The 26,486-nt window shown below is 37.4% G+C and overlaps 1 protein-coding gene across 17 annotated transcripts in view; it reads left to right on the plus strand.

Annotated features, from left to right (window-relative positions):
• Positions 1–26,486, plus strand: part of TENM2 (teneurin transmembrane protein 2) — a 1,348,016-nt gene that overhangs the window by 582,445 nt on the left and 739,085 nt on the right. The gene's annotated exons all lie outside the window — the stretch shown is intronic.

Genomic DNA, 26,486 nt, shown 5'->3' on the forward strand with positions numbered 1-26,486 from the left:
CCTCTTATCTCAATCATATGATTTTCCAATGATAAATCTTTCTATAAAAAGTCAAGATAATGAAAAGGTTTTATATTCCCATTATTTTCCCATTATAATAGTCTATTAAGTACAGGAGGAAATAGTTTAATTGTTGGAGCTCATAATCTCACGGTAGTGTTTTCAGTCCTACACGTGTTGGAGCTTTCTCTGTTTCCAAGGTGTGTGAGGTTGATAATTACACAATGAATGCAGGCCATTCTCTCATTGAACGTGTCCTTGTGAGCTGAGAATGTGGGGGTGTTAGAACAAGGCAGCAGCTGTAACTGACATTCTAATCACAGTTGGGAGTCAGATTTTTTTTTTTTTTAAGTTGGCTGCAAAATGTTTTTTACTGGTTACAGTGGAGCTCTACCCTGCCAGGCTGTGGAGTAGCAAACAACCTTCTGAAAACCTGGGATAACAACACTGAAAAAATTTTACATTGCTCATAATTACTAAGTACATAGATATTGCATCACCCTTCTTAGCTTAGTGTGATGTGAATTTTGATGCATTTCTTGAAAAATTGGTAAGTATATTTTCAGAGGTCCATTCTTTATTTTTTTTAAATCTTGTTTATTTTGTTATTTTTCATGTTACTATGCCATGTCAGTTTTAGAACACTGTCCATATATCATCTTAGTGGTATTACATTTCAAATATATATGTGTGCAAAAGAAAAGTTTTAAAAGCAGGGCTAGACCTTTGAATGCCCATACCAGTGTTTACAATACTGCACAAACACATAGATATTCAGGCCCTGGTTCACTTAGAGTTGCCTGGAAGGCACTGAGTTCTTACTGAGTATTTTGATCAAAGTAGGTGCTCATTAAAATTGAAGAAATACCTTGCTTTCACCCTTCCTCCATTACTTGTTAGTTAGTCACCATCAGATGAGGAAGCTTTCTTTGCATTCTGTAGTTCTTATAACATCTGCTGGAATTGTGCCAGTTTGCAGTCTGTGGGATGGAAAATCCTGATCCCCACAGCAAGGATGCAGCAGAGGTTGCCCAGGATGGATGTGCCCAGTGCTGTGTGTTGCCTTCTCTCCACAAATCCTGGTTTCTTTTTATGTTACATAACAAATATAAATGCCTTCTTACTGTAACTGCCATATATTATCTCTGATGAGATCTTCTGCCTTCCACTACTATTTTAGAAACCATTAGAGGAACCTTTTTAACATTTAATCCTTGGTTGCACTGCTGTGTCACTCACAACAATCCTTCTCTCTGAGCCTGGTGACTGTGATACCCCTGTAGGGAATGTAGGGCTTTTGTAAATAGCACTGAACACATCTTGGGAACATGGCCCAGCATAAAACAAAATACCAAATAAATACATTTGGAGTAATTAATAAAAAAATAAGAGTTCTGTCTTTACTTGTTTTCATCTCCTGCAAGAGATAAAAGGAAACTAAAAAGTACTTGGATGCCTCCACAACCTCTTGACTAATGTAACTTAAATGATATTTGGTTATAGTATATAATATTTTGTTATAGTACATGGGTCAAATGCATTATTGTATTATGTTATTGATGACAATTTTGTAGCTTGAATATACCGTGGCATGTTCACATTATCTCTGGGCAGTCAAAGAAGTAACTCCAAATAGGCCACAGCCTTAGAAAAGCAAGATCCCTAAATAAGATTAAAAGACCTTTGAAGACTAGGCTTGGGTGGAATTGTAACATTTTGTTCTGTTGAGGTAAATTCTGTTCAGCGCTAATCTAAGAGAATTGTAACCATGTTAGTAAAAATAGGATATGATAATTTATTAGGTTTCCCTCTGTATGCTGTCATTTTCTCACCTAGAAGAAATGAATATTACTTTGCTTAAAATGTTTGAAACTGTTCACAACAGGTACCATTCTTTGTTCTTTGGCCATCACAGTCTAGAGATCCTTCCCAGAATCATTCTAGAACCCGTTCTCAACTGGTGAAGAGGTGCCAAAATGTGTCTTTTGAGACCAGGCTTACATAAACTCTACTGTTAAGCAAACTAGATTTTGAATCCTGATATCCAGATCCTTGCTGTAAGTGCACCATCCATTACTAGTGCTCCCTTTCTTTTTTTCCAAGAGCTAGAGGATCCCCACTAAAGTTGCAAGAGGCTACATCATAAAGGGATTTGATAGATTTTTCCTAGCAATTACAATTTTCTTCTTTCCCAGTGGTTCCTTGCAGAGCTCCTTCCTAAAAAGTTATCCATAACCTTCTGCCACATGAGCACATGAGCTTTGTTATGTATCCCTGAAATACATCATGATCATCAGCAGGAAAGAGAACTTAAGTGTTCTGCCATAAGAACTGTGTCCTGACACAACTTAATTCCTCTGGATGTCATAGAATACTCTGGTCTACAGACTTAAATATTTAAATTACTTGTGGTTATAACCTAGGAGAAACTGGGAAAGTACCTGGCAGCTCTGTTGGACTGTACTTCTGGGGCAGTTAGAAAAAGTGTCACACCAAGTTTTATAAAGCACATGAGCTGAATTAAAGAAACAGTAGGTATACCTATATTCCAAGGTGTAACTGTGTACAATCTTTTTTATTGCTAAACATGAAACTAGAATTTTTTTTTCTAGTGTAAACTTTGGCCTCTTTATGCTTTCTTTCTGCTTTTCTTTCTTGTATTTTTAAACCACTGTTGAATTATAGAAAGGCAGAAAGTATTGTATTGCAGGATCTTTAGTGTTATTCTAGCAGATAGCAGCATTCTCATTACTGGGCTTGGCATTCTTCTTTGTTTCTCTGTCTGAAAACATTTGCTTTTGGACATAAACATAGTCATGTTGGTATCACATGAAATTTTAAGTATAGCAATATCGTTTGTGTAATTCCCAGAGGTGTGTGCTGTGCCTAAAGCCAGCAGTGATCTAAACTGAAAACTGGGAAGGAGCGTGCCTTTGGAAATGACGTGTAAAGATAAATAGTTTGACACCAGCTCTTTGGTGAATTTAAAATCAGTTAAGGGCAGTGGCAGATGTCTAGTAGAAGCAGGTCTGAAATGGTTTATATCTTCTGAGATTTTTCGTCTTGCATGTTTGATTTAGAGAGAGGGGTAGAAAGGAAGTCACTGATGGCAGCAGCAAAATAAACTGACTGTCCACACCTTTACCTGCTGTTACTCAGGGGGAAGGTGACGCTGTGACATCTTCCATGCCTCTGTTTTGAAATTCATCCAGGCTTACTCAGAAGAGAGACCACTTGAGTATCTGTATTTAAAGCTGGGGAGTGGACAGTTGTTCTGTTGTAGGTGGGAGGAAAGAGAACTTCTACTGTCAGAAATAATTGTCTCATGGCTATGCAAAGCAATTGCTTCTGTTCTTGCACTCAGAGTCAGAGAAAGGCTGTAAGACCATCAGAATACACAAAGTTGTAAGACTAAGGGGCAAGAAAAACAGTACATAAATTCTTAAGTATATGTTTGTTTTATTAATTTAATCTTTTTTCCCACTCCCTTATTTAGTACTTCAGTTCTATCTCTCCTTTTTTGGCTGATTCATAATTTATATCCTGGTTTACAACACATTTTGATTTTTTCCTTGCTGTAAACCTTTCAGTTGCTGAGCAGAAGTAGATGTAAAACTGATACAAAAAAGCATAAAGAGCTGCTGCTCCTCCCTGAATTTAGCAATCAGTTAGGCAAACGTTTACACAAAGAATACCTGTATTTCTTCTGAGGTTTGGGTCTCTGCATAAAATCAAGACTGGAATTTCCCTGTGCCTTGAAGTAGACACTGTTTAGCTACATTAAACAAAGTGTTTGCTGGGAACCTGGTGTGAAGCTTTCCCCTGTGTGCTTCTGTTCTTCCTCCAGCAGGGATGTGAGGAGCTTGAAAGCAAAGGGATGTGCCTGGGAAGGGCAGACCCGAGCTGGCAGGGGGAGATGTCCTTTGGGCAGCCACTCAGAGCACTGAACAGCAACTACAAACAAAGGGTTTTGTTGCCTTCCTGTTTTACACTGTTTGAGTGTTAGTTACGGCAAGACAAGTGCCAGTAGGGGCAAGACATTCCCCATTGCCTCTTTCTTGTGAGAGCTATTAAAGAGCTTTTGAATGTGCCTGCACCATCCTTGGTTTGTTTTCTTTTACCTTGGGCTTGTTTCTCTCATCCCTGTGATTTCATGACTACTGTAACATCACTCTATGCAAAGACTGATTTAGTAAATGGAGGTTGGTCTTCAGCTGGTGTAAATCAGCCTTTAATGTTCTGGGGGTTTGACTGATTCACATTACTTTCTGATTCAGTGTTTATCTCCAGCCTTAAACGTTAAAAATCAAAGAATTTAAGTTGCAACCCTTCCACACTGGTTTACATAACAAAAAATTTTGAATCAACAGTCTCCTTGGATCCTAATTTTGGGGCAAAGTTTTCAGTTATACCCAGGAAAAAGACCGCAGTGTTATTGATCATTTGCTTTTCCAGACAGTTTTTAATTGACAAAGTTGCTTTTAACCAGAAGCACTATCAAGAAACACAGTGTTTGCTGCTTTGTGCCTTTGGCCACTGCAGATAATTACCAAAATGTGCACTATAAAAAAGCATTTCTGTGCTCATCATCCTTTCCTGTCTGTGATTCATTCCAGGTTGCCACAATCAAGCATTTGTAGCATCACAGTTCGTTACTGCATAAGTGGATTTGATGTCACAGAATCATTGTTTTCTTCCTGTGCTGAGAAGGAACAGACTGTGATTAGGAGGGAAGTTGCTTCTGTGATGCACAGGCAGACGTGAGAACTCGGAAATCAGAAGTGAATAAAGAAGAGAATAGTCAAAAAGAAATAATTTTAAATTGAATTTTTCAAAGAGGCAATTTAAAGGAGATGATGAAAAAAATTATTCAAATGTGGTGTTATATGAAAGATAAAAGGCAATTTGTGCACCTAGGATGTATTTGTCCTAAAGAGATGAAGTAGGATTTAGAGTATTTATACCCAACTTGAATTAGTTGACAGCTTTGCTACAGAATATTTTGTTGACATATAGATAGATTCAAAGAGATTGAATTTCAGTGCTGAGGAAGTGCAAACACAAATCCAAGAGTTTACATGTAAGAAATCATAGCACAAGACTCAAAATCACATGGTGTTTTCAGAGGTCCCTCCCTGCTAATCCTTGTTGAGTTGCATCATAACCATACTATTCCATTCCCAGCTATAATATGTCCATTAATGCAAATACTATTTCTTCAGAACCCTATGCAAATAATATTGTTCTGTTCAGTACTACTTGTCCAGATATTAACTTTGAAAATGTCAGGAGATACACATGGTGACTATGATTTAATGATACTGAGAAGGTATAACATATTTTGAAGGTTAAAACTTTAAGAAGTTTGTTTTCATTAATGCCAGTTCTTTTGAATATGCACTAATTTTTTTAACACCATTCCCTGCAATTTTGCGAGTATTGTTGTCAAATGACAGTGACTTTTAATTTTAGATAGTTTCTTTTTACATTCATTATTTTACTTTTCCTTTCAAGAAAGTTGATTTCCATGGAAAGCAAAACAAAAAACCCCAAGCCAAACCAAAGAGATGGAATCATGCTAAGCCTTTTTTTGGACAGCTTTTAGGACCATTGGTACCACTAATAAAGAACATGAGGAAGTTCTCCAGCACCCTAGCTGGAAGTTCACCATGCTGTTTTCTTTTGATTCTACAACACTAAGGAGATATGTACTGAATTTTACAATCAGTTAATTGGGCTCATGATACCATGTTGAAGCCTTGTCAGCACTCTGAGAACCATCTCTCCAAATGGAGTTTAGGCCAGATTCCAGACCTGATGTTCCTGCGAAGGTCATCAGATGATTTCCATGGTGCCACAGGCTGGGGCTCACCAGTAGAAAGGCTGTGGCTCAGTGGGCCCCTCTGTAGTTCATGTTCCTGCTGTGACTCCTTCATTCCTTGTTTTGATTTCCAGCCCCAGCTCCTGTGACAGGGATGATGAGCTAGTAGTTGTTTGTTCAGGGTAACATCTGTTATGTCCAGAATTACATGGTGAAGCCTCAACAAGTAAGAAATGAGAAAATCTCCATGTTCAGTTTGTGTGTACTAGTATATTATATTATACAAAAAAAACCAAAAAAAAACCAAAAAAAAAACCAACCAAAAAAACCCACCACCAATTAGAATGATAATTAGTTTCCCCAGCTGTGCAGGGGGATTGGGCATTTGTTAAGGTATTAGAAAGCAGGGGAACATAGACACAGTCAGTCAAAATCTGCTGTTGATCAGTGTCCCTAGGATGTGCATTTTTATTACTGGATCCAGTCCCAGAATTCTTTGGCTCTGTTTTGCACAACGTACAGAACTTATTTCTCTGGTCCTTGCTGCCTTGGAGCATCCCAGCTGTGGCTGGGCTGCACTGCAGGAGCAGCCAGAGCACGTCCAGGTGTGAGGCTGGGCAGGGCTGCTCAGGGCACCAAGACGAAGCCATCAGGATCTGCTTTGTGCCTCTGCTTTGGTCAGGGTGCCAGGGATGGTGCAGGCACAGCCCACTGTGGGGCCTGGCAGCTCCCTGGGGCTTTCCCAGGAGGCTCTAATTTGTAGTGGGTTGTAAGGTGGGAGGCTGTAGAGGGAGAAAGGGAGGGTACAGCAGGTGTTGAACAGCAACACAAACTGGTAGGAATACAAATCAGCTCAAAGTTAGACCTGGGTAGAATCTTGAAAGTGATAGAGATGAACTCTATAAAAATTCACTTTATGTTTCTGTAAGGTTCTTTGAAACTTATTCTTGTGTAGAAGATATATTGTTAACACTTCACAGTGAGAGAAAAAGCAGAAATATATAGACTTTCAAATAATTCTTCTGAGGTCAAATTAAAAGATTTATCAAGCTCCTCAACTAATAACACACTCATTTATTAAAAATCTATTTAAAGCATTCCATTGTTCTCTATAAATATTAATGTTTATTTTAATAAGTGCTTTACGGGTTTATTTTAATTGTATCTAAAACCCTCCAGTGACTAAAAAACTTTGTATTCAAGCCCAGGTGTACAGGCAAATCCAGAATGTATTTCTAAGATGTGGTAGCACACTTATTAATATCATTATTAATGACAGCTATTTTTGTTGTCATTTTTGATTGCCGCAAGAGAACACAGAAGCTTCCAGCTGGGATTCTTTGAAGCAACATTCCATACCTTAGGGAGCCATTATTTCTATAAAAAACAATGAAATCAGTTAGCATAGGTAATAAAATAATTATACTAATTTATTTTGGCTATTGAGTGTTGAATCCCCTTAGCTAATAATCCACTTGAAGTTGTTACTCAAACTGCCCTGGATGCTTTTGCCTTAAGGTTAATCATGAATTCTTATTCACTGATAAATCTATTTTTAATAAATTCTTGCAGTGATTTTCTTCTAGTGTTAATTCGACCATTATCAATAAACTGAGGTATTGTTACCCAAAAGTAGTAAAGGATATTTCCCACTGTCCCATCAAAGGCAACAGTTATTTCTTGACTTGTTTCTACCTGGTTACAAATGTACTTGAGGCTGACCTGCTTCCAGTGAGGAAAAGCTGGTTACTTACAGTGTTGTGACAGGAGAATTTGTTCAGGGGGTGTTGGGGAAACCATTTGTGAGCTGGCTCAACATCCTTCCACAGAATGGAGCCCAATACTTGCTGTGTAATCAATATAAATTGTTCTCTTTGATTCATTTAAACTTTGTTTAATTTTGCATAGTTGTGGTTCCCAATAAGCCCTTTAAATGACCAAATCAAAAGAAAGGTCAATTTCTGTCTTAACTCAGAAGAAGTTATTAGTCGTGTTCAAGGAAGAACTCTAAGTCTGTCTTTATTTTATAAGGCAAGGGTCCAGGGAATCTGTAAAAACTCTACTTCCAGCTCTGCTTTACAGAATGCCTAATAATTTAGAGAATCAGGATTTGATCCTTCAGAATGTTATTGATAAAGTAGCACTGAATAAATTGATCATTCTATAAACCAACAACATTCAAACTCTGTCATCCCTAGAGAACACATAATTTTTTGTGATTTAGTACCCTTTCCCTTAAATTGACTCCACTTTTCGTCAGCAGATGCTGATTCTCTTTGGACTGGATGCTTTGTGTGACATAGATAAACAGGTGTATATATAAAAGTGAGATACCATCAACCTGTCTATGATCTAAAATCATTTTAAATCAGTCAAAACTCTTCCAAAGACTTCATGAAACATCAAGTCCATGTCCAGCAGGAGGTATAAACATGACCAAACCCAGGAGTGGGAATGATTCCAGCAAGGTTTGCCCTCATGTAAAGCAATCTCATTCCTTTTCTCAGAGACTTACAAGCATACGAAAAAATGAAAAATTTCTATCTGTAGCAGCAATCTATATTGAAGTTGGACCTGCAGTGGTAATTTTAGCTGCTTTACTACTGTGTTTTATCAGTCAGGCCACAAAAAGCAACAGTTTCTGAAGCAGTAAATCCCCTCAAAGAACAAAGTTGAATTTTTATGTAAGTGGAAGAGAGATTCTAGGATTTGGGCAATCTAGAGTGTGGTTTCTCAGGTGGATGTGCTTCATGGTGATCATAAGGTTTAGGAAAGGTGTTTGAAATGCCAGGGTTTGCGCTTTTCTGTTTGTTTTTCGTGTTTGTTTGGATTTTTCCTCATTATGTTTACTAGCAGTGGCTGTTTTAAGGCAGTTTCACTGTTTGGTACTCCTGGGACGTGCTGGGGCAATCATCTTTCTTTATTTTCTTTATTGGAAAAATAAAAAACTCTTATAGTAATTAGTCTGCTTCAAAATGTGAAAATTTAAAGTCTAACCTGATAAATACAGGTGTGATTAAATTACAGTAATGTTAGTAACTTACTTGACTTCATTGGAATTCATGAAAGGTTAAATACATGTACAATTGTTCATTGCTTTAAAGTATAAACTAGTCACTTTAATTGTTTACAAAATGCCTTCCATATTCTGTTATTTGTAATTTAGTTGGATAGGAGAGCACAGGTTTTTATTTACTCTGCAGTAGCAACACAACTGGGAAGAGAAAAGTTAATCATACATTATGCCACCATTTTCTTAAAGTCTCTGCTGTGGAGATTATTTGGTTATTGAGCATCAAAGCTTTCACATGCATAAAGAAAAAAGCTTGAAAATGAACTGAAAATATTGTATGGGTGAAATAAATAAGATTACAAAAAGGGCTTGTTTAGAGGTTGAGTTTTGTAAAGAGAGTTTCATGTTGTCAAACAGCTTGCTAATGGTTTTGACTGCTTTTGTTCATCAGTAGATAATTCAAGGTTTTCTTTAAATCTTAGACCTTTATTTTCTATTTTGACAACTGAAGGCAGTAGAAAAGTAAGTAGTACAAAAATAAGAGTTTTCAGGTCATGGAGTGTGTTCATGTGGTGGCTAATTCAGAAATATCACTGTACAAAATCTTACATTAAATAAAATTAGAACCAAAGCTCTAAGCTCACAGTCAAACAGTATAGTGCCCACAGACTTTTTCAGTCACCATGAAGCTTTTCCTCTCTTAAAATGCGGCAAAATCCATTCATTTAGAAGCATGAAAAAAATTTCTGTAAGTGATGGATTTAACACACTGGATAACCTTTTCATTAGACAATTATGTGTTTCAGTCCATGGGATATGAAGTGTATATTTTTTGTAGTATGTTTTCAGATGTCAATGACCCTATTTCATGGAATATAAGTCACACTGTGAATTTAAAGATCTGAAGAAAATCAATAGATGAGACATTGAAGACTCTTATAGCAACTGAAATTTTTTTTTTGCCATTTTTTCCTCTCTCTTTTTTAATCTTCTTGCCGAAAGCTCAGCCCAAACATCAAAAAATCATTGAAAGACTTGGATAATAATTACTAGAGTCTTGGATTTTACTGTAAAGAGCTTTTGTGTCCTCAAAGTATTTGAAGTCCTAATCCACTAGGTACAATACCTTTGGGTAAGACACCAGTAATGTGAGAGAGAGTTAATCCATGGAGCAATAATAAGTATTGCTCTACATCAATATTGAAAACCTCCACAGTCAATAAAATCCAAACTGTTCAGACACAATCCACATTAAACTAGTTAAGACAATTACATTTTTAATAGCATGTGTGCATTTGGCGTTAATAATAGGGAGACATTTTCACAGCCATACCTTTGGTTAGAGCTTTAACCAGAGCTGAAGAAATTGGGCCATCCTTTACATCCTTCTCCCCATCATCCCCTTATGTGTGTGCCAAACTGTCACCCTGTCCTGTTTCTCACCTTTCCCATGGAATTAAAAGTCCAGTGCTGGACACCCAAGTTTTTAAGAGTCAGCCCTATTCCCAGAAGTGTATGATTAGACATCTAAACACACATTTCTCAGAAAAAAAAAAAGCCTGGATCTCCATATGCACTGATTATATGTAATCCAGCAGGTTTAATCCTGAAAAAAAGCCATTTAGGAATACTTTAGTGATTGTAGGGATGCAATTTTATATTCTCTTATTAAAGCTGTTTAGGATTTGCACAGAGCCAGAGCTCTCTGGTTAATTCTCTCCAGTGCATGGATATAAACTCTGAAAGTCACTTTGATAGTGGAACATGAGAGGAAGTGAAGAATACAACAAAGTGGAACAACAGCCCCAATCAAACTATCACAGATTTCAAGGACACTTACCCTGCTACTTAGTCAGACTTAATAATCATTTAACCTTTTTGAATGAACAAAACACCAGAAAAAATGGCAATTCTTAATGCAGTATAAATTTAAACAGAAAACTAAGAAAAATCAAGAGGTGTATGTTTGCAAAGTAAATATTTATCAAATATTATTTGTTCAATTTGTTTCCAATCAAGTAGAATTGTGCAGAAAAAAATGTTAGATTTCGTCAGGCTATGTTCAGTTTAATAATGCACGCAAGGGTGATTATGCTTCTACAAAATTGCTACAAGGTAATTAAAAAGGTAAAAAATCTGAAAAATCAACCATAAGTTTCAGATTGACTTGGCAAGCATTTTGATTCCAAGAATTTGCCTTGGCTTTTCTTCTTTTCATTTAGTTTGAAGCAGCAATTCATATTTAATTTTCAGCTTTAATGCAGTACTGCAATTTGGCTTTGTTTACAAAGTGCCATCCTCCCTTCGGGTACTTCAGAGAATCTCTTGGATGTTTTCTGAAAAGCCTTGAGAGGTCCAGGCAGGGACTGATGCTGCCTCACAGACCCTGCTGGGAACTATGAGGACAACATGGATTGCCATCAAGCAGTTGTTAAATACACACAGTTTAGTCCTGTGCATCGTTCCAGCTGAGAATTTATAATGCAAAACCTCATTTTGAGCACCAAGTGAGAGAACAGGATTAAAAGTTGCCCTAGATTTGTGACAAGAAGAACAATCAGAGAGACATGGATTACATTGAGAAGGGATGTCTCAAAACATGGCTGTGGCTGCTAAATCTGTGAGCAAGGAACATGAAGGAACTTCCCTAAAAACAGAGCAGGACCTGGCTCTCCCACGCACCTTCTCTATGCTCCACCTCTCACGCAACACTTCCTAAATCTTCTATGCCCAAGTTACCCACTTTTGCTTATTTAGTTGATCTAATAAAATCTGGATACTTTTCAGTATTGATTGGTGAAAGTGTGGCTTAGTGGCAGAATCATTACTTTTTTAATCTTGGAACTGCCAGCCCTTAGTAATCTAAACCGAAATTCAGTTTCTTCGATTAAGGCCTGCCATTACTAATTGTTTTTAAATGTTGCTTGGATGGTTCCAGTTCAAAAAGTTTAGTTCTTTGGCAATATCTTACACTCTTAGTAATTCATTAAACCTCTATGTTCTGAGGCATGACCAAAGCAAGGAAAGGGAAGGTGGTGGGAAATCCTGGAACAAAAGCTGAGTCTTGGAAGGTAACTTTCAGAAAAAAGTGGCTTAATGATTTCATGCGCTGCACATGAGCTGCATCTTTATGTCCACTCATTCTTTGTATTAAACTGATGCATGTCAGGTGGTGAGCAGGACTGAGCTGGCCTGCCAACCTCACAGCTACTCATGCAGTTCTGGAGGAAAGGTCAGATAAGGATAATGTGTCAAAAGGGTGTAATTAAAATTCAGAAAGATTAATACCTGTGGTATTTAGTGAAATTGCCTTCTAGTGGAATGCTCATCTATTACTTTGATATTTAACATTTCTGCTGTTAAAATGTTAGTGCTTGTAAAAGTACAAAATTGGCGGCAGACGTTTGGTTTATATACTCTTTATTCCAAAAAGGATAACCATAGGAGAAGCAATCAGCTTGGTGGGTTTTTTTAACCTGGAACTTTTCTGTGGGAGTCTTTCAGTATTTTCACTACAAATTTATATTTGATAAGGTTTTTTAAATTATGTCAGTCAGTTTGACAGGTGGTGCCAATTTGGGAGGGCAGAGGAGAACATAGCACTAACAGTATCTGAGATATGTGGAATGGTCCCCAGTGAAATGAAAATGATACATCTGTAGGATGAAGAGGAATAAATGTATTTAATTCAACATTAAGAGAAAGATCTTTTTAACATGATTCAGCACATACTTAATACATAATTGAAAGCAGATGAACAGCCTCACTGGAATTTGTGGTATGTACGAGCTACAGTTCCTCCAACTATTCCAGCTACTACACAAACACATAAAAGATGGCACACTTCCCAAAAAGTTCAGTTAAGGTGAGAAGAATAGTGGAAACTGACAATCTAAAGCAGTTAATGCTAAAATAGTAATTAGATAGGTATGAATATAATAAAGACATAACTTTTTCTTTTCCCTACTCATTATGAATATCAAAAGTAGGGTTTTTTTTTTCCTTTTACACATTTCCTTTAAGTCTAAAATATATGCACAGAACACTGCTGAAAATTTTAGCAAAACAAATTGTAATGACAATAGGCACTATTTTCCTGAATTCTTGTTCATTGTTTAATCTTCAGTTTCTAAAATAAATGGAAATTTTGCTTTATGGAGTAGGTCCTGCAAGACATTTACATGAGTCATCCTTCTACAGATGAAGCGGATAATTAAGTGAGTCATCCACAGAGAACTTCTAGATTTAGTCAGTAAAACTTCTACATGACTTTGCTACAAGTTAACAAGTCAAGGTTTAGAGTACTGGCAGTACTAAATAGCTGCATTTCTTGTTGTGACACAACATGTCCAGCCATTAAACTGAAAAATTCCCATTAATATAAAAATAGTGTTTAAATTGCATTCAAAGCAATGGGATTCAGAACTGTCACTGACATCACCACTGGAGCCAGCCATGTAAGAATTTTGAAGACAACAACCCAAAATTTCTGTGGCTCTGAAAAGAGTATAATTACTGTGTCATATCACTGCTTCATGCATTTAATTGTGGGGGCACTTTATTTACAAAATTACAAATATGTTCAGTTAATGTAATGAACAGTGTGTGTCTATCTATCTATCTCATTTTTGATAATAAAGTAGGCTGGACAAAACAGCTAAAACACAAAAGTTTAAAATTCGTTCAGTCACTACTCAAGCAGAATATCCATTTAATTGCCAGATATTTGCAGAACAAGGATAAATTCTGTAAGTACACCTGCTGGGATAATGGATTCTTTCACCCTTCCTTTTTATGCAGAAATAAGAAGTAGAAATCCTAGCCCAGGCATCTTAGCCATTTAGAATCAGACTTGCTTTACCTGCACACACCTAGGTTTTCTATGCATGCAGCAACAACTCTTTGAATTATGTGAGTACTTGCTGGTTTCTCATTACTTCTGTTATCCACTTAATTAACTAGTTGTGTCTCTTAGCTCGTTATAAACTTTGTTTGGGGGGGGGGACAACAAAGGCAATTGCATTGAAGACTTAAGAGGCAAGCAGAGGATTTTTTGTCAGTCATGAAGGCATGATTTGCCTTTGTAAACTGCAGGTATCAAAGCAGTTTTTCTATTCTGTTTGGACACACCGCGTAGTAACAGGGGGATAAGAGGCAGCTGCGCTTCAGACCACATGAGGTAATTTGCAGACACATTTTAATTGCCTTTTAGAGAGCATGAAGGAGTTCCAAATAGTCTAATGAGTTCCAGCAAACACCTGTGAAATGCTTTTAGCCCACCATGTAAAACAGAAATTAAGGAAGAAATAAAGCACAAATCTAGCATGTGTGCTCTAATGGAGGTTGGGGAGAAAAAATAGATTTTCTTAAGTATTCAGCACATTCTCTAAAACAGAAACAAAGAAACAAAGAAGACTACAAACTATTCTCTATATTCACAGCAACAAAAAGCTAAAGAGACAAATTTCAGGAAATGGTCTTTGTAGACCAGTTAATATACGAGCCTTAGGAGCAGAGGCTCGTTTGAGGTTGAATTATAAATGGTTTCAATGTATAAGTCTATTTTTAAGGATTATGTTGTAACTCAGCAAAGCAATTATGGTCTGTCTTAACTTCACCTGTAAAGGACTGTACCCACTTAAATCAGAGCTGTTCTCGAGTGCTTTTACTCCTTTGGGGATTAAAAAGAGCAGTGGCATCTCATTGAAAAGATCCTGCAAATGACTTAACATTAATTATATTTATGCCTATGTAGTGTTCTGTGTAAGATATTTTTTGTTGGAATCGTGGATTGGAAACCTCTGCTGGTAGTGCATTTTTTGTTTGTGTTCTATATTTTAACAGTTTAATGGAAATAGTACATGAAATCCTCAATGAAGTTGCTGCTTGAGTTGGAGCCTTGAACAAAACAAGTTATTTATCCCTGTTTTGCTTCAGCTGTATGAAAAACAACTTATCACCCATCAAAAGTGCCATGAGATTCTGAATGGATAAAGATGAGGGATTTTTCCAAGCTGATTTAAAAAAAAAAAAAAAGTTCAGAAATTTTGGAAAAAAAAATATTCCAAACCCTTCACAATTGTAAGATTTATGGGAGGGAGAGATTGTGGTGGGCATTGTTGCTTCCAAAATCTGTACTGGGAAGATTTGCAGAAGGAAAATATCTAAAATTCTTTTCTTTGACATTTAAAAAAGTCCTAATAGTAACTCCTTTTTGCCCCCAAGAAATCCAGCAAGTTAATGGAAATTATATAGGTTGTACATTAAACATACAGTGGAAGAATATCAATTTGACAAGAAAAAGTGAATGTTTAATACTTGGCATTTGATCATTTCAACTTGCAAGACTGGTTTGTGGCATACAATAATGCTTTCTTAGGCCTCTGTGCGGATGTTGCACTTCTTAAATGATGAAAATGCTGAATGTTTGGTTTTGTAGGGAAAGGAAGGAAAGTTTGCTGTTTGAATGACATGAATGAAATGACAGTTCATCTCTAGAATAAGACATTGTGCTCTAAGGCTGCTGTATCATTACTTCCTTAGCAATGAAAAATTCCATTAAAAATAATCTCTATCACACACTTTGTCGTAACTTCTTCCTCGCTGGCAAGGACAAAACTCTTTAGGGCACATGAGTTGAAGGAAAATTTTATATGTACAGTGCATGCTGTTAGCAGAGATACCAAACTGAGGGAGCAAGTGTGGAATATCCATCCCTCTCTTCTGGTTAATCCTTCAGGATTAATGTCCTCTGTTTTTCACATGAAATTCAGACATGAGTAGGAGATAAAGTAATCCATTTTTCATTTCTACAATAGAGACAGAGACTTGAAGGAAAAAAAGTCCCTATCAAGTACAAATTATACAATGCCTTCAATCTGGAATTTGTTATGGAATTGCAGAAGTTTTCTCCAAAAGGGGTGCAGTATATGGCATTGAGGTGGTGTGAGCACAGCCAGCTGCTGCAGGATTGGCAGCAGGGTCAGCAGCTGCCCCACACAGCCCCAGGGTGAGCCCAGGCTCCTGGCCTGGGTGGCACAGGGGCTGAAGGAAGGACATTAACACTGAGCAGAAATTATCATTAATGCTCCTGCTAAACTGCGGCAAGCTGCAGCACCAGGAATAATCCATCATGAAACTACAGGTGAGCCTCCACACCTCAGGTGTTGATACTTCCAATAAAACTTAGAAAATCCTCGCAAAAAAAATGTATTTCTTTCAGAAGTAAAATGCTACATCCTCTTTTACTTATAAAAAGGTCTCTAAATTTAAGAATGAGCAAGGCTTCTTATTTTTGTGGAAAGAGAACAAGATTTATATTGACCAATGGAGATGATTAAAAGTGTAGGAGCCCTGTGGTCATACAAAGGAATTGAAGAATAAGAAGTTTTTCAATTATATTGAATTCAAAGATTCTTTAAGTTAATAAAATTCTTTCACTCAGTGTTTTATAATGAGTAACTTTTTTGTTTATGTACTTTTTTTTGTTAATAATTGTTTATTTAGTATTATATATCCTATTTAGTATTATATATCCTATTTTAAATTACTTCCAAGTTATTCCTGCTCAGCATTTGATTAATTTGATAAAGTTGATTGCAACCTGATTGTCTGTGGTGTTTGCAAAAATACTGCCAATGATTTAATCATAAAATCCACACTGAGCAGTAAGTCTCAAATTTACTTAGTGTGTTCTTCTTTTTCCTCTCTTCTTTTCCTCCTCTGTTATTTGAATAGATTCTTGTGTATGAAGACTCTGTTGTCTCTGTTCTTGGTTAAAAATTAAGGAACTCTTATGAAAGATTCCTCTCTTTCACCCAAGCATTTATTTTGTTTACCCCCTCCTCCTCCTCTGGCAGGTCTGAACATCCAGCACCACCTTTCTCTGGATTTTGTAAAGCATCAGAGCACACTTTGCTCCAGCCCCACCTCTTTATATCTCCAAGAATTTTTATCTTCTTGCTCTTATGTACTTTTAAAAGGGCTAAACACATTAAAGATCAGTAAAACCATTACTCAGAATTTCATTATACAAGTACTTAAGATAGGTTTGGGAGGCAGTTAGACTCTGCTTGTTTTTTATTAAATAAATATATATCTTTATTTCCTGGTATCTTTTAGAAATGAGTGCTTTATCTCAGTATCATCATAAATACACTGCAATATTACCAAGCAGCATTCAGAAACATTACCTGCTCTTGATAATGGCATTACCACTTTTGAGGATAGCCTGAGGAGCTCCCTGCAGCTGGAATGTGCTGGAATTCTAAGGAAAGCTTTCCTTTGGTCTGTGTTTTGCAGCAAATCCTCCTTGCATAGGGTGATTTTTGTATTGTTTTCTTTAAGGTGTCCATACCCAATACTTGGAGAGTCCTAAAGAGATTTAAGGGCTTTTTAAACAAAACCAGTTGATATCTTCTAGTCATGTTTGTGAATAAAAATAAGAAGTTTATTTTGAAACTTAAGCTTTCCTGTAGTTTTTCTCTGAAATTACAGTAGAAACTCTGTCAAGATTTCAGTACTCTGTACCAGAAATGTAATCCTAATTTCAGAAAGAGGTTGTCAATTTTGGCTCTCTGGAGTCTGTGGACTGTGAAATTCAGTCAGGAAAAACTCTAAGCTGATACAGATTTGATAGGTATTGCCCAGGCTGAAGAATTGCTGTGCTGGGAGCCTGCTTCAGCAGCTCTTGCTCTGGTCCTGCCAAGTAGCAGAGGTACCTGTTCTACTGCCCAGGACTCAGGGAAAGGAGAGATTATTTGGGAGAAGGGGACATTTTTCTGTTAAAATAGGAGCTGAAGAAAGAAAAACTCAGCATTCAGAAAGCCCAGTAAAACCTTAAGTAATCAAACTTAGAGAAAAGTAATCAAGGACCAAGTAAAAAAGCTTCAAAATATTTTACACTTCTTTGCCAAAATTCATAGCAGCAAAGGATTTGTAGCATTTGGGTCTTACAATATTTATGCCATTGTAGGGTGTCAAAAATGAACAAATAGATGGAAAAACGTAATGAGAAGTGGTAGCCTGTTTTTATTCCATGTACTAATGTACAGTTGTTAGTGGTGGGTGCACAAAGCCAGAGGTGGGAAGAGAGGGAGGAAGGTGTTAAAGGATCTAATACAGAAGGTTGATCTAAATAATACAGGTTGATCTGAACCCAGCATGCTCTATATATGCATCTTTAAACAGGATAAAAATATTTGTGTGTAGCAGTGCATCACTGGAAATAGCTGTAGCACAGTCCAGAAGTTTGTGTATCTCCAAAGAGGGTACAGGAAAAAGCTTGTTAGAATCAAAATTATATCATTCTTCCTGAAATTTCTGATTGTGGTAAACTAAGAAAAATCTGTTACTTGTTATGCAAATGCCTTGCCTTTCCATTTGCTTCTTTTTTGTGCCCTACCTGCTGTGGAGCTGCCCCAAAAGAAATATTAATAGAGTGTAGTAGGGAAAAGGAAAAGAAGGATTTGCCCTGCTTTGTTAAGGCAATCTCTTTGGATCTGTGGATTCCCTCTGGCTAGAATGGATTATTCTTTCCGGGGTTAAAGCCTGGCATCAAAGAAGAGCCTGTGTCCATAGTAAAGACAGGGGAGCTGAGTGAATTGAGTAAAGGACTGCCCAGGGTGTCAGCAGATCTGACAGTTTGGCAAAGGCTTAGAGAGGGACAAAGGCAGAAAATGAGCAGGAGCCATCTGCTGCTCCTTGCCATGGATGAAACAAACTGGTGTAAGTGATAACCATCCTTGCTGGCCTTTGCCTGCTCATACCTTGTGTCTCCCTAATTGATATTTATATTTTTGAGTAATGAATAAATAACATTTTTCCCTGAAGAGTCATGTCACTGCAAACCCACCAGAGGCTCCTGGGAGGAAATCCCCACAGATGCCAAACCCTGACTGGAAGCTGCTGTCACAGACCCTGTGGGGAAGATCCTAGAGATGCCAAAACCCCAACTGAGACAGAGTCTGACATGACTGGAAACCAGACAGGTGTATTCCTGCCTCAGAGAGGGCTTGGATCACAGAGACCTTTGCTGAGCACAGTGAAGCCAAGTGTCAGAATTACACTAAAATGGAACCAAGGAGAGAGGGGCAGATGAGAAAGAAGCTGCTGTTATACAGCCAGTCATAATTAGGAAAAGAACATAAATATTAATCACTCTTCATCATCTGCAGTAAAGAGTTCAATCATCGGACTTTTTAAAAAGTAACATATTTTTCTATTAAAATCTATTTCTATTACAAACATGTATAATGTTTACAACAAAAATTTAGGATGTGAACCTTCTGCCTCCACACTTTTTGTTTAAACATGCTGTCACTCAGAAGAATGTAAATATTACTAAAATGCTCCTAGTGAGAGCAGAGTAAATATAGGGGAGATGTTTAGAGTTGTTTCATGTCCTTATCATGACTGCTTTTTGCCTCTGCATGAAGTGTTAAAAGTTATAGTAAATCTCTAACACAAAGCAAGGTACGGTTTATTTTAATCAAGGTAGAAAATTTGAGCTTTCTAAATTACAGGGATAATATTGTAAGAAGTTTGTGGAAGTAGGCTGCTGTAGTGTTTGAATTGGAGTCAGACCTCTGCTGCTGGCCTTCCACGATCAGACGTTTGGAATGTATCATTAAGAATTTATGAATAATTAATTAAGCCAAACCAAAATATCATCTTACACTGTCCTAAATATGAGCCTCCTACTTGTATGGTCTTTATTTGTATAAAATTAGCTGTCCACATATAGTCCTCTACCCACCATTGATTACCTAATTACACAATCACTCCATCAGTAAATCAGCACAACATCTGTGACCCTCCATGTCACTGCAGTCCCCCCTGTGATTCCCCAGGAGCTTTGCTGAGGCGGTTCTGCTGACATAATATATTCATTATCCATTAGATCTGGCACACGCTCTGCAGTGCTCAATTACAACACAATCGAGCGCAGGGCCCGGTGTCAGCCCATGTAATGACTTTCTGATTATCTGTCTTTAAATGATGAATGAAATGAAAATGTACTATTCAAACCCAATGGAAGATTGCTAAAGATGCTAAATGAAAATTTTACATACAAGCTTTATGGAAAGAGGGATGAGGTTAGAGGGCAAGGGTTTGCCTCACATTCAAAAATGAAATCTTTTCTGAAGCCACCACAAAACCATCTGGTGAAATGGTGCTGCCTTTAAAGGTGTGGTCTTGTGCCCAATGTATTTTCTGAATATCTCAGATGTTTTCAGTCTCACAACAATTCATTGGAAGGATTTAAATGTCAATTTTTTTTTTCAATTTCTTATTTTCCTTTTTTGTTGGAAAGATTTAATTATTAGGGTTAACTCTGCTTGTAAGAGAATTTCTTCAGACTGAAGTTTATTATAATAAACACCTGTGAAAGTAATCCCTTCAACTTAATTTTTAATTTATGAGTTACAGTGCAACAATGCAGAGCATTTTTCCCATAAATTACATTTCTATGTGGAATCCAGAATTTTCTAGCTTATTCTTAAAGAAAGGAACAGCAGACCTGGCCTCCATTTTATCTTCAGATAACAAGATAAAAGGTGTTCATCTTTTATGATGAACATCTGTATTGCTGTGCAGTGCTGTCAAACCTGAGATAACCAATAGTGTAGATCACTGCCAGATGTTGTTTCTTACATAATTTCTTAAAATCCCAACTTCAAACAGTGCAATCAAGTCTTGAGGAGTAGGCTGCTATCTCATTAACACCACAAATCAGTGTGGGAAATAATATTTTAACTGAACAGTAGACCTCTAAGTGGGCTAAAACAAAATGGGTGGCAGTCTGGCAGGATTATAAATAGATGGGAGATTTGTAAGCAATCTGCTGTTCAAACAATCATGAAGCAGATGTTTGATGGTACAGTGGTTTTTGTCTCTGTTTACATCTTCACTTATTTTGGTTATAATTGAAAATCCCATAAAGCCACATGTTAGAGTGCTCTTTGACTCTTGGTTAAATTAGAGCTTCCCATTTTACACCCTTCAGTTGAATACTCCACTTTTTTTAGTGGTGTGCAAATTTGATGGGAAATGTAGATCTGTTATTTCAAATACAATGTGACCAGTGGAAGGGTTAATTTTTTGCCAGAATACCATGGAACCTGTTTAAGACTTTTCAAGTGCATCCAGATATATTTATCAGCATCCTGATATCTCCATTCTAGTAGTACTTTTACTACTAAATTATTTGCACCTGACACACACTGTGGACAAATTAATTTTTCTCCTTGTAAATCTTGCGTGCACATTCTATGTATAAGCTGAGACAGCAATAAATACAATTGCAATACACAAGTTTCTGCTGTACAAAAGCAAAGAAAGTCAGTGGCAACCCTCTGGAATTGGTAATAATGTCCAGTTCAGTTCTAAAACTTGTGCTGTAAAGCAGCTGAAATAAATTTATTTTAGAAATATTGTCCTGTTTGGAGAGCTTGAGGGAAAGAATCAAAAGAAATGGTGTTTAGCTCACTGGCTCTTCATGATTTTTGACAAATCTGTGATTAAATTTCAGATGGAAATGAATTTGGGTTGAAAGTGGCACCACTAACTGAAAAGCTACCCAAAGATTTCATTGCACTCGGGTGTGTATTTGGGGTTGAGTCAGCCCATTCCAGAGGCAGAGGCATTGAAAATATTTGTAGCCCCTTAAGAACTTGGAACCTTCTATTTTCCCCAGGCCCCAGGGTCTCATTTTGAGTAGGTGTTCAGTAATAAGTTTTCTGATAAAATACAGAGAAATATGCCAAGATAACATGAGGTAGAGAGTTGGTGTCAACAAAAAAAGAGACATTCATCCCTTACAAATACTTTGGTTTCATCTAAACCAAGGGACAGAATTGCTCTGGACTGATCTCAGGAATCCAGATGGATAATACAACCTCATGAAGGGAAATTGTGGAATCTATTAAATAGAAAGAGGAGAACTTCTGGAGAAATAACTTTAACAAATGCATTACTACTTTTCATCCTGTTCACACTATTTTAATCACCATCATCATAGGACCATCCTATACCTGTCTTGTTTTAGCTTTTGAGAAACCAAGGACTGATTTTTTTAGAAGCCAGTAAATACTTTCAGTTGAGTAATACTTTGTCAGAGGGCAAAAGAGTTGTCCACATGCAAATTTTTATTTTGAATGATGAAGATATTTCCACCTATTTATAGTGCAGTCCTGTTCCCCATTAGAAAAAAAATTAAAAATCAAAATTCCCATGATTTACTATTTTTTACTTGGTTATAAAAGCCAAAATGTGTGAAAGGCTGAAATGTCTGACAAGTAAGTCTTGTTTTCTTCATTTAATTTTCTCTACTCTTTCCTCATTGGTTATAATCCCCAGCAGCTCTGGAGATTTGCAGTATCAGGTAACAAAGCTGGGATAATGCAGCAGAGCACAAACCCATGGCTGTTCCTTAAAAAGAGGATAGAGATGACCTCTGGAAGAATAATGCAATTTAGTGCTGCTCCACTGGATTTACTCCTGTTTGTGCTTGTTAGCATTAGAAGGCAAAAAGCCAGACAGCAAGGAGAAAAAAAAGTGTGAGAAAAGTCAAATCAAGTTAAATGCTCAGGAAGCTTGTAGTGATTTTAAGACCTTGGTATTAGATTAGAAAATCTGCAAGTTTACAAATTAATTGGCATAAATACACCTACTAAAGTAATTATTAATTATAATTTTATTGAAGACTAATTGCAGTATCTCTTTCTTCTGTAAATTGGGTGCTGATCTTGTGTAAATAACTCTGGTGAAATCTCATGAACAACATATATTTAGTATTTGTTAATATTTTAATGTTAGATGATTAGAGTACAGATCAGAATTTTGTCATTCCTAGTAATTTTTTCCTCACTTTTTTCTTTCCATTTCTCACTGGAACTTTTCCTCACTGGGCCAAGGGGCTCTCCCAGGATGCCAGCCCCTCTGGTTGCTGTGCCAGTGAGATGCTGAATAGAGAAATTCCGTGGAGTGAACTGAGGGAATTCCTTATGCATGGGAATTTCACTGGCAAGCCCAGGGCTATGGAGTGATGGGGACTGAATGGAGTGCAGACAGCAGCAGGACTTCCCTGCCCTCCTGCTCCTGACACTGTAGCCAAAAAGAGCTCAAGATGTCGCCTTTGCTTTAGAGGAAGCCATCCAGTGCTTGGATTTATCCTGGCCTGGGATACAACTTCCCTTGGGCTTGGAATTACCTCAAATGATTTACAGCTCCTGCTGAAAGGCTCCATTATATTCCCAGGCTTTGTTAGTGGTGTGGGCTGGACGATTTAGGATGGAGGCCATCAGAGGTTATTGTGTTGTCAGGATAACATGAGGAGATTTCTGCTTGTGTTTCCCACTCATGTAGTTTGTTCAGCCTTTTATCTGCAGGGCATATAGACAGAGCTTTCAGGAAAGAAAGAAGAAGGAAATCCATTGTGGCAACCTGGTGGAAGTGAGAGTCATCTTTCAGTGGTCACTTGTTATTTTCCTCCATTTTGTTTAATCAGGCATAGGTAGAAATACACCACAGGTGTGTGTATGTGTGTATATATATATTAATTTCTTAAATATATATATATAATCAGCTGAGGACCACCTTCTGGCATATTCTGGCACGTGATGCTGTGCAGACGGTGAGGATGAGAAGCACAGCCTTCAAGGACACTCTAAAAAGCTTAAGACATCTGCTTTCCATGATATCAACTACAGCTGCTCAAAGATGCTGGGCTCTGAAAAGAGTTTTTAGTCTCCCATGAGTAGATGGAACATGGTGTTGATGCATTTCAGTGGTATTGGACATCACCTGCTAGCCCTATTATTCTGCTTGCTAGTGATAAAAGTATTTCTACAAGTAAAAACTACAGCTGTAAGGTTTATCTCTGATCTTTGATAGAATAATAATGTGCCCATTCCTGATCTATGTGTTTGCATACATTTGAGAAACCCAGAAAAATGCACAGGTGCTTGCCAAAGGACTTGTAAGCTGCTACTAAAATACACACTGATAATGCTAGGGAAACAAACAGGCTTTTAATTAGAAAAGTTGTTATGCTACTAACATAACATAGAGTTTCAAGGCTCTAAGTAAAAATAACTTTTAATCTCAAGCCTCTTACAGTATTATATTGAACAGTAGTTTAAATACTCAGCAACTAGAAGGCCAATGTTTTTGCAAGCCATGTGGGGTTTGTGTGAGTGTCCTTGTTAATAGTTGTTCTCAGCAATCAGAACATTTCAAAGCCAGGTTTAAAACATTAGGCAAGTGAGTCCAACCTTCACTCTCATTTTCATGTTTGATCACTGTTTCTCTGCAGATAAATGACAAAGACAAGAGGGTCAAATTAAATTTTCTGGTTTCAGTTACGATCTCTTAAAATGATGCCTTATAATCTGATAAAAACACAAAGTGTAACATGCCTCAAGAGCTTTAGAAATAAAGCTGGGTTTCTGTTTTCAAAGTAGCAGAGACTCCAGCCTCTCTCACTTGGTTGTCAGGTTTTGATTGACAATGATTTTCCTTCAGTTATCCCCTGCTTCAAAATACCATGGGAAGGATATTATGCATTCCCAACCTGTCAGCTTTGGCTGCCTTACAGAGTGTTCAATTATGCTCTAATCGAATAGCTGCCCAGTGTAGGCCACATAATGACTTCCTGATTATCTGACTTTAAATGATAAATGACATGAATATGTAACATTCTTTTCAAACACAGGATAGTCACTGAGCCAAATGAAAACTGATTTTGTGCCCTTTTGTCTGAAAAAAAAGAATTATATTTTATTGTTATTCCATTCAACAAGTTGTTCTGCTGCTTGTTTTGCCTTAATTAAGATAAACAGGGAATGAGTTTTCTAGGAAAATGCTGGTCTTTTTGTTTTCAAACAGATGCTGAAGGTGCTAAATGCTGTTTAGATTGTTCTCCTTTCTCTCTATACATTGACTTGTTATAAAGAGCAAGGTCAGATTGATATGATCAGTTCCTTTTGGGAATATTTCAATACTTGCTGGCGCTGCAACAAGTCTGTTTCAAGTAATGTTGTATAGACAACATTAAGGTCTGCATAAATTATTTAGTGGCAATATTGCTAGATGTTTTTTCATTTCCAGTCTATGGTATTAGTACTAAGGAACCAACACAGCATTAGAAATCAAATAAACCTCTATCACCTCATTGGGATAGCACACATTTATTTTGCTGAAGTCAAAGGCTTATTGGGGAGGTTCTTCAGCCTCTTCAGCCACCAGCCCATGGTGGGCAGCTTTCTGAAGCACTTTAGCTTAGTTTTAGGCATGATTGATTGCATCAAAGTCATTTGTGAAAAGTTGCCCTGATACAAAGACTTAATATAAAGCAGCCTCTGATTTTTGAACACAGTCTGATCCTTGGGGCTTCTGTACCACTAGGAATAGCACGTGATGTAATAGATAAAAAGAATATTTGTGTGAAGTGGAGCTCAATTTGAACTTTGTTAATCAAATAAAACTGGCAGCCCAGGCCCAGCCCTTCAATGAAAGATGCACTTGGACCCCATTCTGAGCAATCCATCCCTAAGATCAGCTCCTGAATTTGCATTCTTTCTGATTTTCAGCCTAATGTGAAGATTCAACAGCCATGTAAAATTCCCCAACTTGTCTTCAGCAGAGCTGTCTTTTCAGTATAATCATTTTACCATTATTGTTCTTATTAGGAAGATCATGTCTGGGAGTAGGACCTCAAGGGCCACTTAATTCTTGTAAATGCTCTAGTGATTGAAATATTTGAGAGAAACAACCCCTCTTCAGAGGGCAGCATTTTGGGAATAACCCTTTGCCTCAGATCTAATCCCTGCTGTGTCCTGGAGGGACTGATGGTGGTCCAGCCATGGCTGTGTGTTGACACATGGTGTGCCTCTGTGGCAGAGCAGGAGGCAGAGGAGGCTGCACACCCCCCTGACCTGCTGTGGTTTCAGTCCCAGGTTGCAGGCATGACCAGTTGGGCTGAGCTGAGCAGGAGCTCATTTCTGCAAACCAGTAGGTCGGCTTCTGAAATATCTGCTGGGTGTTTATATTGCCACCCCAAGAACTGCCACAGTTTGTATTTCAGTAGGTGACATTTACATGCTTTAAAATATTATAACATAGTTCTTGCACTATTGCATCTTTATGTCATAGGAGGAGCAGTGACTGGAGGAAGAATGTGTTCTGGGAGGGGACCATGTCCGTAGTGTGAGAGCCTCTAAGAGCTGAGTGAGGCAGAAGAATCTGGTCAGGCAGAGTCTGTGGCTGTTGGCAATAACTTCGTCAAATCAGCAGCCTGCCAATAAGAGATGATAGTCCAGCTCAGCTTAACTTGATGTAGCTAAACTGCCTTCCTGTGCTGTAGAGCCCTGTTAGAGTGTGCAAAGTTAATTCAGCTTTAGACTCAGCTATATTCCTGTAATTTTTACCCAGTTACTCTGCATATTCTGTTTCTAGGGGCTGGTAATATGTTTTATCAAACAGGAGAATTGAATTACCTTAAGAAAACTATTTAAGGTTTAAAAACAAAGCTTGTGGCATAGTAGGTTGTGATTCAAGAAATCAGAACACTTGTAATATTTTCTCCTGTGACTTGAAAGGGACTAAAGTGATTTTATATTAGGTATAAAATAACATCTATTTTGAAATGAA

Source organism: Passer domesticus, chromosome 13 (assembly GCF_036417665.1).
Source record: "Passer domesticus isolate bPasDom1 chromosome 13, bPasDom1.hap1, whole genome shotgun sequence".
In the NCBI taxonomy this organism is placed as follows: Eukaryota; Metazoa; Chordata; class Aves; order Passeriformes; family Passeridae; genus Passer; species Passer domesticus.